Below are 18,081 nucleotides of genomic sequence, written 5' to 3' on the forward strand. Positions count from 1 at the left end.
AGAGGAAAGAAAGAGAAAGCTATAGTAATTGGGCTTCTGTACAAATACTTATTTTATAATTGCTTTCTCTTCTTAATATTTTTAATAAATTGTAACTTTTTCCCAGTGCAACATCAAATTTTCTGAAGTTCTATGTATTTCCTAGCTTGATGGAAACTTAACAAACAGCAGACAAACAGATGTTTCTCTGACAAGGGCCCACTGAAAGAAGAATCAAGGGATACCTATATGCTTCTCTTTCATTGTCCATACAAGAATGAACTAGGTCACTGCTCTGGTTTAGCTCTTTCAAGAATCTTTCTTGTCCAGAGAAGACTTGAAAGTATTTTTTTTTCCTTTTCAGAATCTTGTAAGAGAATCAGAAAAGCATACACTTAATTTTCTAAATAAGACTTCGTGCTCTACATCTTTGTGTGCATCCATGTATGTACATCTGCCTGGGTGTGTGCATGAATGATTCAGATTATAATTTGAGAGCCATTCAGTGGAAGACTAACAGACAAAAATTAAAGCCTGAAGTGGCACTTCTAAATTTGTTCCAAACTCTTGATGTGTCTAGGAGTCTGGCCAAGACAAGGTGTGAAAATGTCTTCAAGAACTGCTTGCTTCAGTGCGCCAAAGCCAAAGCACCCCAAGTCAATAGGAGACTCTCCGTTTGCATTTGTCTAGTTTGGAATGGGCCCAACGGATCCAACAGGTTGATGTGATGAGAAGCTAAGCGATCACATATGCATAAATGAAATCCTGCTGTCGTACATATCTGAATTATGCTCATTTAAAACCCCAGAACACATATGAGTCCTCAACAGCCATTAATTCCTTATCCGCCATAATAAGCTTAAATTGTGAGCTCAGGTCCCTGGATGATTTATGCGTTTCTTCCTTTCCTTAATTGGAAAAAGTTAGCTTTTTTTTTTTTTAAAAAAAAAAAAAAGTAATAATAATAAAAGTTAATCCTTCTCATGTAGCCGTGATTTCTTTTCTTCTACTTACATAAGAGATGTTGAAACGAAAGTATACAGCCCAGACACAGAATTCTCATGAGGCAAATATGTTAATGGTTTATAGGTTACAATAGCTATTATCCCATTTACTCAGGGAACAAGCTACGAGATATAAAAAATGAATGGTATAATGAATAAATCTACTGTAACCTAGACCAAAAGTTGTTTTCTAAAGATGAAAAGTGGAAGGTCATGGGGCTTCAGGCTGGCACTTTTTTAATAAAGTGTGCTGACAATTGTGTCAGGCAACTGTAATCCTTAGACTACAACTATACATCATCCTACAAATTGCTGTAAATGGAAATAAGCAATGGTGCTCAGGGGAACTGGCTTAGCTTACACAGAGCAAAATAACCCGCTGAGAGTACGAATGAAGATCATAAAGTTTTTTCCTTCATTAGATTCTTAGGAGTGTGCATATACTACTTAATCTATGAAATGAAAATTAGAAATATATTCTGCGTTGGTTGTATGGGTGCACACACAGAAACGGGACGGATATATGCCCTCAAGCACTGTGATCAGCAATTCATTATTTCTGTATCATTTTTGAATGGTAAATGGTCCATTGGTATAATCCTAGGAGCTGGCAACCAAAAGTGCATTTAAAGAGCTATCACTGGAAAGTGGCATTTCATTGCTTCTTTGGTCTTTGGAAATCAGCGGGAGGTAGGAACGGCTACCTTGAAAGAGAAGAAATCCTGCTCACCTACAGATTGGTGCCATCTTTCCTCCTTCAGCCATAGCAGCTCTTGAATCCTGGCTGGCTTATAATTTTAGTCTAAAAAAAAAATTAAATAAATAGAACACTAAATGCTGTCCTTAAAAGCCAGAGTATTTTCATCTCATGCACAGGATGCAGCTGAACTGAAGTGCCACCTCTGCTTGCCACACTGTGTGTGCTAGCTGTAGCCCACTGGTTACTTTGGCCCTTGACTGGTAGGCTGCTTTTGAGAGCTTAGATGGGGTGTGGTGTAGAGGCTGATTTACTTTGCCCTGCTGTTTTGGTATTGGTATTTGGAGATGTTATTTTTGTTTCTGGATTTTTTTCCTTTGAGCACAAGAACAACTAGGAGGATTTTGCCACTTTTAAACACTTACACAACAGAGGCAGAGTCTGATTTACAATTTATGGGAGTATATACCGAAAATAAATCAGTTATGAATATGATGTTACTTGGGCACTATATTTATAAGGTCACCATGCAAGCATTTCTGTTTTCTTACAAACTAAATCACTTTTATACTGGCAAGACTTCTGATACAAATGTATTACGGATACAAAGGAAAGTAGACTATGAGTGAAGATATTTTGTTTTGTTTTCAAAATGAAGAAAAAAATGCAAATCCTGGTGCTAGTGGGTTAGGGATGAGGATGTTTACAGAATAATTTGAGTGAGGACTAAAACAAAAGGAGCATTCTCATCCTTTCTGATTAATAGATGTTTGTACAGCACTGTGAGGATGAGAGGCATGTTAAGTGTTATTAATTAATATTCTTTCAAGATATTTATAAGATATTTATAATATTTATGTATTTATGACAACAAAAAAGTTTCAATATTAAAGTGAATTATTCCAGAAAAAAATGCCAAGCTTTTGATCTGCTTTTACATCACATCACTGCAAACCTTTTCCTTTCAACCTAGAGTTACATTCAAAAGCAGAAAGATATACAGCTGACGTTTCAAACTGAACGACGCTACGATAAACTAGGGTTTCTCTAGAAGATAAAATACATCATAAATCGGTGTAACACTTACCTCATTTTAAATATTACTGTCTCCTTTTATCAGGTAACACTATATAACCTCCCCTTACCTCCTTTCTTCCCATATTTTATTTGGTATATTAATTCTAAGCAATGATCACAACCAGAATTTTTTTTTAATTAAAATCAAATATATAGCTTTAGAGGCTTAGGTTATCTGATAAAAATATTTTAATTAAAAAGATACCAACTCTTTTGATTCCCTGATGAATTTATAATAATTGAAATGTACAGTGTTAATTTTAATCTGCACTCAGTTGTTTAAAGAAATAATTCTTACCCTTCTTCAAAGTCAAAAATAAATAAGTAAAAAGAAGTTTCTTAAGGGGAAGAGGACCCATCTCTGACCCAATGGCCTTTTTTTTTATTGCAGGTTGTCACAAAATAGCCTATTATTGGAAAGAGCTTATTACATTTACTTATAAAGTTATTTTATTTTATTTTTCTAAGGATAATGCAATATTTGGCTGACTACAGTAGCAGAGTTGTTCCTACTTTCATGGCACTCTACCTCTTCAGGAATGTTATATCTCTTACAAAAATACTTGCTTTACAAAATTCTGGCTTCATCATGATCAGCTGGGAAACAGATTTCACTGAAGCGAGGATTTCCTCCAAGCCTTGCCTCGAGGGGTACACGTGTGACAAGGACAAATCTCAAACTGAGAAAACTATTGCTATGTTGGTAACACGGTTGTTGTGTAGCAGGTCTGCAATGCTCTGTTGGAGGAAAGTGGTTTAAGGAGAGGATAGGAAATAATATTATAACAATTCTAGAGCAAATCAAGGGTATACAAAACTAGGAAAGAGAAAGTAAATGTTGATTTTAAGATTTTTTTAATGTATTTATTAATATGCTAAACTACTATCAGAACAGCTTTTTCAGGTTTTTTTGAGAACTTCCAAGTCAAACTTGTGTTTGAAAATTTGTTTTAGTACAAGCTTTTAAGGATGGATCAGATGTTTAGGAGTGGTTAATTATTATTTTATACAGCAACTCAGTGTAAAATGAATTTGATAACTAAGACTGAAACAAAACTATCAAACTTGACTGGCAGCTATACTGTTACTATATAACAGTTTCTATATAATTTAAGAAAAGTTGGAAATACAAGATACATACACGTAAGTTACTGAAGAAGTTATTTTTTTTCCCTTTTGGGATTGTTGTACTTAATTAGATATTAATTCCAGGTGGGATGTCACCTGGAATTCTTTCATTTAGAATGATTGATTTTTAAGATCTAATCCGTTTTTATAAATCACTGTATGAGCATGACTCAGTTCAGACCAGTGATTTAATTCTATTGTGACTGTTTTGACCTTAAATATTAAGCAAGCATGGGATACTCAGTAAAAACTGTTATGGAATACTCTTCTGAATTAAAGCATTTAGATTTAATTTTTATGGAAATTTGAGATGTCATTATTTTCCAAATCTAATTATGATTAAGTAAAATCAACTAAATTAAAAACGTTTGGGGTTTTCTTTTTGTAACAATTTAAGTTAATTCACACATGTACTGTCTCTAAGCCACTGATAAGGTAAAAAGCTCAGAAACTGAGGGGAGCTGTGTGTGCTATTGAGTAGTGTGTATGAGTTAAAACTGTTACTGTTTACTCCTGTTAACAGAGGAAAAATAGCACCAGCTATGCACGGTAGCAGACCAAGTCGCTGAAAGCGTGCGTGCAGATGCTGGCATACGGAGTGTTATTCCTTCCTTTCAACATGCCTTCTGCCTAATCAAATACCTTAGTTAGGCAGCTTGATAAGTATCACAGTTTTCAGAAGTGCAGGACATTTCCCACTAACATCAGTGGGAATTGCTGTCCAGATTTCATAAGGGGGCTAAATAAGATCCTCAGAGTCCAGCTGGACGCATGAACCTCTAATGCTTTTGTTCAGCAGCCTTAACCTGTAAAATCTCTTAATGTACGTGTCGTTGGTTAATGTCACTCTTTCCCAACCTTGCAGATATCCCTGGAGTTAAGCTTATTCTTGCAAGTTCTGTAGATTGTGCCTAAATATTTTCTTGTGTATCATTTTTCACCTTGCACACATTGTTTTGCCTTGATCCTGTATTCATTATTTTATATGTTATTTCTGCAAATGTTTCATAAGTTCTAATAAGATTTGCCATTTTAAATATTTCTTGAACATCTAAGTGTGTTTAGGGTGTGAGAGAGAATGAAACTTTATTTGGTAAATCAATGAAATCAGGATTTTAGAAACAGGTAGGCAACTGCTTTTAATTCTTTGACATTAAATGTAAAAATGTCATCTGAAGTGGTGTTGCTACTTTCTCATCATTTAATGTTATAACTTGACATTTTGGCTTCCTAATATACCTAATTGCACTTAAATAGTCATAATAACGAGCATTCTGGAATTCTGGATCGATATTTTAAATCAACACTAATCCTTGGTGGGTAGTATTCTCTCTTTGGGGCGAAGTGAATTTGTTATCAGCTTCCTGAAAAACATATTCGGTTGGTGCTCTTTATTCTCTTATTTCTGTAGCAGGAAAAAAATACATGAAGATCAGCGTACAAAGCTCTTCTCCCCTAGGTCAATGGGGTGGTTTAGAAGCAGGTTTGTGTCAACCAGACTTTCAACGGCTTTTACTTGTCTTTCATCTCGTGTCCATGCTGTTTGCTCCATAAGACAACAGGAACAGCCAACATGAAGAAATTTGGGCTGCTTAAAAGTTTTGTCAGCCTGTGCTTTTATTGAGTATAGCTTAAAGCAACGTATTCCTCAGGTTTTTTCTTTTTAATGAATCAGTCTTTTATTATCTCCCTTCACAGAAGGGCAACATTTGTTTCGTTATTTTGTATATGATGTTACTACAGTAGATAACAGGATATTGCAGTCTTTGTGATGATTTAGAACTAAGGCGGATGGGGTGTGGGGGGGGTGTCTTTCTTTTTCCTTTTTTTTACGTGCTGTTTCTTTACCTCCTTTGCTTTTGGTTTTGCTCGCGTTGGACTGACCTGCACATGTGCTGTAGACAGTCTTCTGGCTTGCATGCACACACGCACATGTGGTGCGTATACCAACAGGATCCACCACAAGAGTCTGCATGCATTCCTGCAAATAAAATCTCTCTCTTTTGAAAATGTGGCTTATTGACATGTCTCACTACAAAAAAAAAAAAAAAAAAAAAAAAAAAAGAAACCAAACAAAAAAAAACCCTTTCAAATTGAGCATATCCTGAGAGAGGAATGCTCAAAAGTGACGCTAATATCTGGGAGAGAAGTGTGTGTTCGTGACTGCTTTTAGCTTCCCGTGTCTTTACAGGAGACATCCTAGTGCTGTGTGGGGTAGCCTTGCAGCTTTGAAAAACATGCACCCCCCCATTGCAGTGACTGTGCCCTGAATACATGCTTGGTGCATATTTTGGTGATTTATCAATACAAGTTAAAAGCATTTTCAGTTTTCTGATGATATAGAGGCAGAAATAATCATACAGATCACAGAAAAATAGTATTTCTAAAAACTGACATGTTCACCAGTTAAAATGTCAGTGGAATAGTCTGCTAAATGAGTACACTAGATTGTTTATTCTTCATTTCTGGAAATAATTTTATTGTTTTCAAAAAAAATCTTCACAAAATTTCAGGGGCAAATAACATTAATTCCTTCGAGATACCATTTATTTTTCTGTTTGTGTGTAGAGCACACTGTAAACTCATGAGGTTATGTCTGCTTACGTATTTTGTTCAGAAATTAGTTACATTAATGAAATAGTCTTTTTAAATGCAGAAGTAAAGGAAATAATTTTTAAACATCACAGACTGCCGTCAAGCTTTGCATTTTATAAATCTCTTTAGCATTCTTTAAATAACTTTATTCCCACGTCAGAGAAAAAAAGATCTAACTGCGCTTTACTGCTAAAGGTATGAAAATTTGTTAAAAAGGAAGCATAGGATCAATTTACTGTTACATGTATTACAGAAGTGAAATGTTAAAATGCTGCAATGGTATGTTGGAAGCATTTAATTTTGATAGGCATGATGTATAGCTAGGGAAGTAAGTGTACTCAAATAATTATGCTGTCTTTGAAAGACTAGGCAATTTAAAAGTAGATTATCCAATGAGACTGAAGTAGTAGTTGTCAAATTTTCAGGAAGTAATTAAACAAGCAGAGGGTCTCTCTTTTTTACTGGCCGTTTCTGGGTTACATAGGGATTATGAAGAGAGACAAGAAAAATGACAGAGCAGGCTGAACAGCACATCAAGCTGCCCTTGAAGAGAGCCTTTTTTTTTTTTTTTTTGTGGCTTTCTGACTTACGAATAAGGTAGGTAGAGCTTTGCGATATTTTTGGTGCAGGTAGCTGAGAAAACATGCCCTTTGGAAAAGCAAGACAGAATAGACATCTTTTTTTTTTTTTTTTTAACTTGCTTTTGAATAAATTTGTGTTGCCCCAAAAGACTAGTTCCCAAGGGTTTGGGCTTTTTTTTTTTTTTTTTCCTTCTTCTTTTTTTTCAGGGCTGTTGTTTAGGCCTCGGATCTTCTGGTCGGCTGCCATCTGGCACTCTCTCCGAAAGCAGGGCTACGATTGCTTCTCCAGCTGCTGTCGGTGCCGCCTGAGCCTTCACACATCTCCACACTGCTCCCCGGTCTTCCTCCAGCACACACAGCCCAGCTTTGTAACCCCTCTGTTTTTTCACTTCACATGCCGCAACACGGAATAGCTGCCTCTGGGTTTCTCTGCAGCGTTACGTCTGCTTTTCGCTTGGGTCTTGATTCGGCTCAGAAATCTTGGTGCCTGTCCCTTGGAGCAGAGAGCAAGGGTGTGAGCAGGGTCCTGCACTGATGGTCCAGCGTTGGGATGCAGTCAGGTGAAGAAAAAATCCCCGCTGCCCAGTGGAAATATGGAGGGCAGGGCTGTGTCTTTAACCCCGCCTATTTCCACTTGCCTCGCCTAGGACTCAACAAAATTGCTCCATTTTTTATGGTTCATAAGCCAAAATACGCCTTGGTGAGACAAGGTAACTCCATAACTTCTATTCTATATTTTAAATTTATTTTAAATACAGAAATTGCTGTTTCTCATATAGATATATAAATATATAGATTTTATATAGATATATAAAGTTATTTGAGCCCTTACAGTTTTAAAAGACACTGAGTCTCTCTCTTCCGTTTCCTGGGTGTCTGACTAAGCTGAGTAACAATAACACAACCATGGGCTCTTCTTTTTATTCAGAGAAAGCACAATTGCAGTTGATAAGGAACTTGATCCAGCAATTACCAGAAGATGTCTTTCAGATGAGGCACCTCAGGGAATTTCTGTGGAGAAATTTGTACTTTCTCTGTCATGGATGGGCTCAGATTTCAGTTGTGATTATTCAGAGTCAAATTCAAGGAACACAGGAAACTTTAGAATAAAAAAAAATACATGGTTATGGAATTGAAGTAATACAGCACAAATTGAAAGCAGAATTAAATATCCGCATCCAGAACTGTGATTCGTAAATCCTAAAGCTTTTATTGTGCTTAATCCATAGTTGTGGCTTTTAGTTTTTGTGCCCATAGACAGGTTTCAGTGGCCATAGAGAAGGCACGCAAAATTTAGTGGGTTTGTATATTCTTATGTAATCATACTAGGAATCAGCCCTTGAGTATCTAGGTAGTGAGCAGTCTATCAAATCAAGAGGTTTTCTGACTTCAGCAAGATGAGAAAAACACTAATTTATCTACAGTATGTGTTCTGGAACATCTCTAATAATACAGTGTACTCTGATATTTCAGGAAAAGAAAAGTTCAGTAGTGTTTTCTTGTCCTCACTTCCATGCCAGGGTCCTCTGGTAGTCAGAGTAAAATGGCAAGGTCAAGTTATCCCAGCAAAAAAGAACAGCCAACTTCAGGTTAGCTAAAATGTTTGAATACTTTAAACTACAGCTGAGTTTTGGATTCATTCTGTAACAGGATAGAGAGCCCTGAGCAGTAAATCTAGTTCAAGGCAGGGCTTTGGCACATAGACATTTCTTTGAAAGGATGTGTGTATCTCATATCGGTTGTTTTTAAGCAAAATAGAGCTGAAACTTGAGGTTCTTTAGAATATGGAATATTTTTAATGGTGTTTATGAATTTGTATCAAGTAAGTATCTATTTTTTGGCAGTAAGATAGTACTTGTGGTGTTTTCTTAAAAAAAAAAAAAAAAGGCAGACAGAAAGAAACTCAGTTCTTTACACAGTTACTCCATTTCAGTCATGCCCTGTTTTGTCCAAATGTCATCTCACCATCAAAGATGTATTCCTAAATTTGTACACACCAATCTGATCTTCAGGGAGGAAAATACATAAAGCTTATCACATCATTGTGCAATTTTGTATGTGTGTTACTCCTTTTCTTCCTATTCTTCACAGGCACATAGTGACTTTCTAAAATCAGCCTAGCCACAATTTGTAAGATAACCAAACTAATAAGCATTGCCTGAATAATAAGATGTACTTCTTTCAGCACCAGGCTCGCAAGCTGTTTGGCAGGGTTGTTGGCTCAGGCAAACAGAGCCACGCTGGTTCTGGATATCTGTGCTGACTGCACAGACCCGCTCACGTTGCTCCGCACCACCCTCCCAGCTCTTCTTGGTCGAGTACCAGGACGGTTCTTCAGGAGCCCTGGCTACTTGTACTCTCATTTTGGTAACAGCTCACCATCCATCTGGTGTCAACACCTCCAGAACATATTTCCAAAGTATGTAAAAGCAGGAATGTAGGAATCTGATACATGAGTGTCCAGCCACGAAAATGGCTTTCATGCTTATTTTAAGATTTCTGTGCCCTTTTCTCTGTGTATTCCAGTAGAACAGATGCAAGACGAGAAACCACAACGGTCCCATCCCAGAAAAAGAGGAAGCAGATCAGATAGCTGCAGCAGGTTTCTCTGAGAAGACCCTCAGTAGAAAGCACTCCTGTCCTCATCACATGTGCCCTGTGCCCAGGTTTGCCATCGGGCTGCATGAAGCAGTAAGTGACACCTGGGACCACGTGGGGGGACTCAAGGTCCATCTGACTACACTTTCAGAAAAATAGGAAGGAAACCTAAGTATTTTGAATCGTCAGACCATCATTATAATTGCCTACAAGTAGTTGTTTCAGTCTTGGCTTGTTCCTTAGGCATGATGTTTCTCCTGTGAGCAAACTGCTGGCCCTGCGATTTTCAGTTGCCTAAAGAGCCAGTTCTCCACCACACCAGCCAGTGCGTCAGCAGCTCTCTCACCTGGTGCTAGGACTAGTGTGGAAACTTTCCGTATCGACAACAGAGCCAGAAAAAAGCTCTCCTCACTTTCTTTCTTACCCTCTTATATGACAGACTAATGCAGGATTTCTCTCTAAGACATAAGGATTTATAGCTGTTTACCTTACCCGTTCCCTGCTTTAAACTGCAGGATGTAGGCTCCTGATTAATGCTGCTGACTACCGAACAACAGGCGCTGTGCTCTGGTAGGAGGGCTGGAAGTCACCAAGGGGACCTCTCGAAGCAAAATTTCCTTTTAAAAAGTCCATAGTTTCTTGTGCGGCAAACAATCCAATAACATTTCCCTAAGTAAACCTTAAATGTGAACTTGCAAATGAAGTGTATATTTTTATTTTAAAAGTGGGAATTGAACTTGAGGAAGAAGATTTTTTAATTAGTTTTGAAGCAATCACCTTAAATGTTTTCACTGACACGTCTCACGAATGGTAACACCTTTCTAAAAAATAAATTAGCTTTACTTTTTTTTTTTTAATCAGTTTTGTATTTCTACATGAAAACTGCATTTTCAAAAACTATTTGTGGTAGCTGGGAAGTTGAGACAGTAGGAAATGGTGGTGCTGTAGTAGATGCAGGTGGTGGCTGTTTTTCTCAAGACTTTCTGCAGTCATGGTTGTGATGGCCTGGAGTAAGGTGGGAGGCTGTTGCTCTTCTGCCATTGCAACATCTGGTTAGGAGTGTATGCACGACACTGGGTAGTGTTGATGACACTAAACAGGCCCTTTTCAACCTTTCTGTTTCTGGTAAACCCAGTTATGCACCTGCATATGAAGAATATTATACACCAGTTATAAAGACACTTCTGACTGCGTCCACAATATACAGGTGAGGTATCGTCAAAAGTAATAGTATTTGTTAGAAATATGCATATGTGCATATTACTTCAGGTCTTATAACAAACTGGGGTTTTTTTCTTAATTGAAGCAGCTGAATGGAACTGGTTGTACTGTCTCTGGAGTCACTAGCCTGCTGGTTTTAATGGAAACAATGCTGGAATCAGTGCCCAGGGAGAGGCTGACTCGTGAAGGGGCTGAATTGTTGCAAACCAGTTTGGAACTGGTGGGGAAAAGTGCTCCTTGATACTCCAGAGAGGGGTACGTGGAGGTAGCATTTGAGAAAATAAATGTTTGCGAGTTGTTCTGCGTATGGTAGTAACACGGAAATCTGCAAACTGCAGATCATCAGTACGTTTTCATGTGATCGGTATAGTGTATCGAGAGGGAGTGGAGAATACGATAAGGCATTAAATTGAAGCTGTTAATTGCAGTCGTTATTAATTACTCTGGGTGTAGAAAGGATTAGAGGAAGGAATAATATTGGCAGTCTGAAAGTGTTTATCCAGAGTGTCCTTTGGTATTGCACACCCTCACAAGCTGAAGAGCAAGAGATTAATTCTTCAGACAAGCGTGGTGTGAATAACTTCACAGTTCCAGTGAAAGGGTTTGGTTGTATCCTCTGCGTTTGGGGAATTACTGGGTAAAATTGTAAATGCAGGAAGAAAAACTTGTGGGTATATGTGAAAGACATCAAACAGCCCTCTCCTGAAACTAATTTGCAGTCCTTTATCATATTAGCTCAGAATTAGAAGGCTTTGGATTTTGCCCTAAATAATTAAGACATAACTGATTTCGGGGACCCCGTTTGATCCTTTGGCTTCTGTGCAGAGAAACACGAGTACAAATACACTTTGCCAAAGCACTGAGCTTAAAAATAAAACCAAAAAAACCCCTGTCCAAGCAGATCTCGCTGCTCTTTTCACCCAGCTAGAAGGCTGGGTTCTTTCTTTAGTTCTGCTGGGCTCCTTCAGCAGCACAAGCTATTTGCAGATTTAAAAAAAAACAAAACAAAACAAAACAAAAAAACCCCAAAAAGTGGTATTTCCTTTCATCGGCTTTTCTTTGCACCTTTGCAGCCTCGTTGCACGTCCTCACAGCCTCCCACGGCTCCGCACCGCCGCCTCCCTCCTCACCCTCCCAAATACAGAACCCCTGGCTCCTCGCAGCCGGCGAAGCTTTCCCAGCCTCCCATCCCTTCTCGTTGGACCCCTCCTAATACTGCTTTTTTTTTAATTTTTATTTTTTTTTTATTTTCAATTCTGCGGGTGGGGGAGCCGGCTGGGCTGGAGCTGAAGCCTCCGCCGACGGGGCGGGCAAGGGGACCCCAGAGCCCCTGCCGCTCCCCTCGCGTCCCCCGCGCTCTGGTTTTCCTCTCCCTGAAGCTCTGTGTACACAAAGGGCTCCCTTCTGCCTTGCAATTAGGAAACCGAGATTTATTTATTTTTGCTCTTTCTCCCGTCCCTACACCCCTACACGTATTTAGTGTTTGCAGCTCCTGTCAGCTTTGGGGTTGGCTTTGGTGCTCCCCCCGCCACCCCGGCCCCCCCCCCCCCCCCCCCCCCCCCCCCGAATAAGTTATTTATTTGTATTTCTGCGGAGGCAGTTTTAAATCAAAAATCCGTGTCAGGGAGGACTGCGTCCCGCCTGACTTCTAAAACGAGCCGTCTGCTCACCGCCGCTCCGGGTTTTAAGAAGCCGTCGGGGCAGACGGGGGCCTCGGCCGACCGCCGAATCCCCGCCTCGGTAGGGCTGGGGGTCCCTGCGGCTCCGGGAGGTGCCCAAGCTGGGTGGCCGGCTTTGTCCCAGCACGTCGGGGGAGGAGTGGAGGGGGCATGCTGAGCCCAGCCTCAGTACATCCCCTCAGAAAAAAAAAAAAACAAAAAACAAACAAACCACCAAAAAAACCCCAACCAGCAACAAAAAAAAAAAAAAAAAAATCCACGAAACCCACCAAGGTATTGTTGGAGAAGGAGGATTTCCCCGTGTTTAAGGGGCGGAGGCGGGGTAGAGTGACCCGGGGTGTTGGGGACAACGCTTGGCACCGGTGGGTTCCCCGGGGCTTTCCCGGAGCGCCCTTATATGGCGGGGGGGGAGGGGGGTGTCCGCCCCGGGCAGGGCTGCGGGGCACAGAGCCCAAGCCGTGGGAGAGCGTGTGCGTGGGGCACCCGTGGCGTGACACGCGGCTGGGTGTCGTCGCAGATCGAGGAGGACCTCGAGGAGATTCGGGATCCGCGGGGAGAGCCCATCCCGCCAGAAGGGAGAGCAACTGCGTCCCTCCGGCAGCCAGAGGTAAACCCGATTTGGCCACTGTAGGGGCTGTTGGTAGCTTCGGTTTTGGTTGTTGTTGTTGTTTGTTTGTTTGTTTTGCCTAGTGAGTCTTTTTTTGTTTGTTTGGATTTTGGTTTTTTTTTATTTTTCTTCTTCTTTCTCTTTCCCCCTCCTCTCAGCGTTTTCTCCTGAGTGGGAGCGCTGCCCGGCCGAGGGGCTTCTCCGCTGCCGGTCAGGGCACGGGAAATGCCGCTTCTGCTCCTCCTCCTCAGCTCCTTCCCTTTCTTCCTCCTTGGAGGGGCTGGGGGAGGCGGGAGTAAAGTCAAGGGGTTTTCTATTTTGCATTCAAACGAGGGAAAACAAAACTTGCGTGGAGCGGCCACCTGCTCCGTGCCGTGCCCGGGGGCGAGCCCTGCGTGGAGGCGCGGCGCGGAGCGGGGGGGGGGGAGCTTTTATTGTCCGTAAACGGTTAAACAGCAGCGGCCGGTAATAAGATCAGGAAAGGAAGCGTGAGACAAAACAGGGCTCGGGCACCGTCATGGGTAAGAGCCTCCTCTCGAAAGACTCTTTCGGCCGAGCCCCAGTAAAGGTTTTATCGGTAAGCGGGAGGCGTGGGTGGAAATCACGCAGCCTGGCTCGCGGACGAGACCCGCCGGGCGAAGGGCAGGGTGCGGTAGCAACCGGCATTCACCACCGCTGGGCTTCAGGCTTCGGTTTGCGGGATAAACCTTTTCGTACCTATGAAAGCAGGCCGGTGACTTTTACAGAGGAAAGAAAAATATTTAAAGTCAGTAACTTCTCTAGCAGCTGAAAATTAACGTCGGACAACAAACGGGATTTTCCCTCCTCGTGGAATCGAAGAAACTTCTATACTTAAATTTCAGCCCGAAAGATCTACCGTTTGAAAAATAACAACACCCCGCGGGGCAATTTTTCGGCTTTAGCAGAACCTGTTAACCCAAACCAAGCCGAGCGCTGCCTGTGCACTCGGAGCCGCCGGGAGCAGAGCATCCACGTTATTTTTATTAGGATTTTCGCGTACAGAAAGGTTATTCCCCCCACCGCGGATCCTAAAGTTATTCCTAGAAGGTTTTTCTTATTGATCTGCTCGTTGTCAAACGAAGTAATTAGTAAAAGGAATTACCCGCTCTGGCGCTCTACTTTCGGGTAGCAGAGGCGTCACAGCTGGAAACTCCGCGTTTTCTGAACGCCTTCGGCTCATCCTCCTCCTCCGCCCGCACCGGACCTTTCGGGGTTTTAAACATTTCGTTTCGTTGGGTTCGGTGGCCATCTCTGCCCATTTGAAATTACCAGGCTGGTTCCCGTGGCTTTGTGCCTCTGGGTAGGGCGAAGGGGGGCGGGGGTCTCTGCTGGGAAAATAATAAAATCATAAAATGGTTTGGGTTGGAAAGGACCTTTAAAGGCCATCTAGTCCAACCCCCCTGCAAGGAGCAGGAACATCTCCAACCGGATCAGGTTGCTCAGTGCCCCGGCCAACCCGGCCTTGAATGTTTCCAGGGATGGGGCATCCACCACCTCTCTCGGCAACCTGAAAAAAAAATCAGGCGGGGCGTCAACGAGCGCTGCTTCCCTTGTCTTTGGGAAGACTCCTCTTGCCATTGAAAAGCTACCACGTGAATTTTCCCGAGTGGGCCCTTTATGTGGGCTCTCTTTAATGTTAACGTTAATTTTAAAAGAAAAAAAAAAAAGAAAAAGAAGATAGCAAAGGCGCGTGGGACTAATTAACCTTTGAATTATTACCTTTTCTCGGACAGGGTCCTAAACTCTTAATTTTATCCGTGCAAACGAAAACAGTGAAGACTGAGGTACGGGTTCATAAAGATGCATACATGAACACGTAGCTATAGTGTCACTGTGTGCATATATATATAAAAGCAGTTTTGTCACTTGTTCAGGGCACTTTCCTTGAAAAAGAAAAGAGGTTGAAGAAACGGTGATCCCTTCATCAGATTAAAATCCATCTGCTGTTTGTAAATGTTTAAATCCTTTCGTCAGGATTATGGCTTTATTCCCCGTGATGGAATACAGGGATTTTGCTTGTCGCAGGGGAACAAAACCCGAACAAACCGACCCCCAAAATAGTTTCTCCACCTTCCCACCTCCGAAACAGCAAAAGCCCAGAGCATCCGAGCACTTTTGGGTTTTGCTTTGCTTTCGTTATTCACCGCTGAGACTTAACAAACGATTACAGGTTGAGAAACGCATTTGAAAACCACCGGGTCGCGTTACAACAAAGGTCTGGCCAGCGTTAATCGAGTGTTTGGAAACCAGTTGACAGTTGCAAGGATTCCCCACCTTTTTTCTTCCTTGCCTTTAAAATCCAACCCTCTCAAAAAGGAATCATCACAAGCCCGAGCTCGGTTACCCTGGGTAGAGCCCTTCTCCCTTTCCACTTGCAGCCGGCACGAAGCGGTAAATTTGAAAGATCATTTAATTATTTTCCTTCTAATCGCTTTAATCCCCCTTATTCTGGGAGCAAATGATGATAATGGGATCCACATGGAAAAGACTCCCGGGACCGGGACGGGGTTAGGGCAGGGGGATGCTACTGGCCCTGCGCCCTGGCAGGTGGAGCCCGGCGGGGTGGAGCTCGGCCCGGCCTGGCTCGGTTAGGTGTGCGGCCTGGCCCGGTTCGGCTCAACCTGGCCCGGCTTGGCTCGGCCTGGCCCTGCTCGGGCCGACCCTGGATCGGTTAGCCTCGGCTGGGCTCATCTCAGCCTGACCTGGCCTGGTTGGGCCTGGTCCCGGCTCTGTTAGGCTCGGCCTGGCCCAGTTCGGCCCGGCCCCTGCCTGGCGGGGCTTGGTTCGGCTTGGCCCAACCTCGCTCAGCCTAGCTCGGCTCGGTTAGGCTCATCTCAGCCCGGTTCGGCCTGGCTTGGCTCTGTTAGGCTCTGCCCGGCTCGGTTACGCTTGGCCCGGCTCGGTTGGGCTTGGCCCAGCCCAGTTCTGCTTGGCCCCGTTCATCCTGGCCCGGCCCAGTTCGGCTCGGCTTGGCCCGCCCCGCCCCGGCACCCCCTAGTCCGGCTCGGTTCGGCTCGGCGCCAGGTGCACGCTGTCGGGGGCTGGGTGAGGGCTGTACAACACATGAGGCTCGGGAATGAGGCTCCCTGGTCTGTGGGCAGCTTCTTCGCTTCATTGTGAGATTTCTGGCTCCAAGTGACGCGGCCGCGAAGTGGCCCGGTTGTCACTCTGCGGTGACAGGGGACCCTCCTCAGACAGGGGAGGGCAAACTAACCCCCGCCCCGCCCAGGGAGCCCGGGCAAGGCCAGGCCGAGCCGTTCCCCCGGGGGCCTCGCAGCCATGCAAACCCCTCCGACTGCAGGGGCTGGGAGGAGGAGGAGGAGGGGGAGGAAGGGCAACTCATCAGCGGCGTTAGCTGTGGCCACCGCCGCGGTCACAACCCCGCCCGAGGCTGCAGGAGCAGAGCCGCCGGCCAGACCCCCGGGCGCTCCCCGGGTTCCCTTCGGGCGCTCGCGGATCCGGACCCGCCGGGTTTTACAAACGGCTTTGGGGACGCGGTCAATCAATCACACCGGCAGGCAAGCGGCCCAGGAGCCTAGGATATACACAAGGCATAAATATGTACATATAAACCCTGTCAACTTCGTAGCATTTACACTTTTTTACTTTTTTTTTTTTTTTTTTATTTTCCTATGAGAAACTGTATTTAGAAGGATCCCTACAAAGTCAGGAAATCACTGTGAAAAAGCAGCAGGTATTGTTAGGAAGTTATGTTACATGCTATGCTTTAATACCAGCAAGGGAAATGTTAGAAAACAGAAAGAAAAAAAAAACCAACCTAAACAAGCTGAAGACTTAAAAAAAAAAATCCTATTATACTCAGTCAGGGATACAATTTTGGGAATACGTGGCTGAAAAACATGAAACCTGGTCATTTTAAAACACAATGCAATAGATAGATATCTGGAAAAGACATGAGTTAACCAGATTTTCTAGTCAGCAAAGTATTTTTTATGTTGCAATCATTTCTAGTCTTACTTTAATTTGAAACATATTTGTATCTGGGGTTAGGTCCTTGCAAATGCACTGGGGTTTTTTTTTGGGGTTTTTTTTTTTTTTTTTAAATGCTCTTTGGATAATAAGAGGAGTTTGCGCCCTTTCTTTCTGACACCGAGCCTTTTGCTCACAGAAGGACATGACTGGACAAAGAATCCAGAGCACGAAGAGCACAACAGATCTGACGCATCCCAGTAGCGCAGAGAGAACAGTTACACACTCAGGTAGGAGAAAATAAAATTTCAGGAGTTAAACGAGAAGGGCAGATTCTGAGCTGATGTAAATTAGAAATTTCACTGAAACAGAGAAGTGGCTGGTGCTGCAGAAATGGTGGGTGATCGTTCTTGCGTTGCCATGATCCGAAACTGTGGCCCGTTCTTCGGGATAGTGAGCACCCAAGGAAAGTCCTGGGCTGTTTCGGCTCAAGGAGCAGAAGCTCTGCATTGGCAGAAGCTATCAAGGGGGGAATCCTGCCAAACAAGCTTGTAAAACTGGGGACCAGAGTGTTGGTTTACTCAAGGAAGACCTTGTGACTGCATTGCCTCTGTGGAGCCACAGTCAGGCATCTTTTTCTTTTGTTGCAATTACTGCGTTTGTTGAGCAAGTTTTTCCATCAAGAATAAACTCAATGTTAAACTCACTTTCACTGCATGGTTGGCATCTGTTAAGACAAATCATATGAGACACAGCCAAATACTCCTCATGTCAGGAGAGCGTTTTTTTTTGGTACTGCCCTTCCAAGCTGGCTGAGTCTTACAGACAAAAATAGGACAGAAAGTTGGTTTCATTGGCTTCTCAGAAACTTAAAAGCACGTGTTCAAAGACGTGTATCATCCGCAGAAAAAGGATTAGTTTATTCATCTTCTTACCTCTCAGACCTTCCCTGTAAGGACTTGTG

This window comes from Chlamydotis macqueenii, chromosome 4, assembly GCF_036417535.1.
Source record: "Chlamydotis macqueenii isolate bChlMac1 chromosome 4, bChlMac1.mat, whole genome shotgun sequence".
Lineage (NCBI taxonomy): Eukaryota > Metazoa > Chordata > Aves > Otidiformes > Otididae > Chlamydotis > Chlamydotis macqueenii.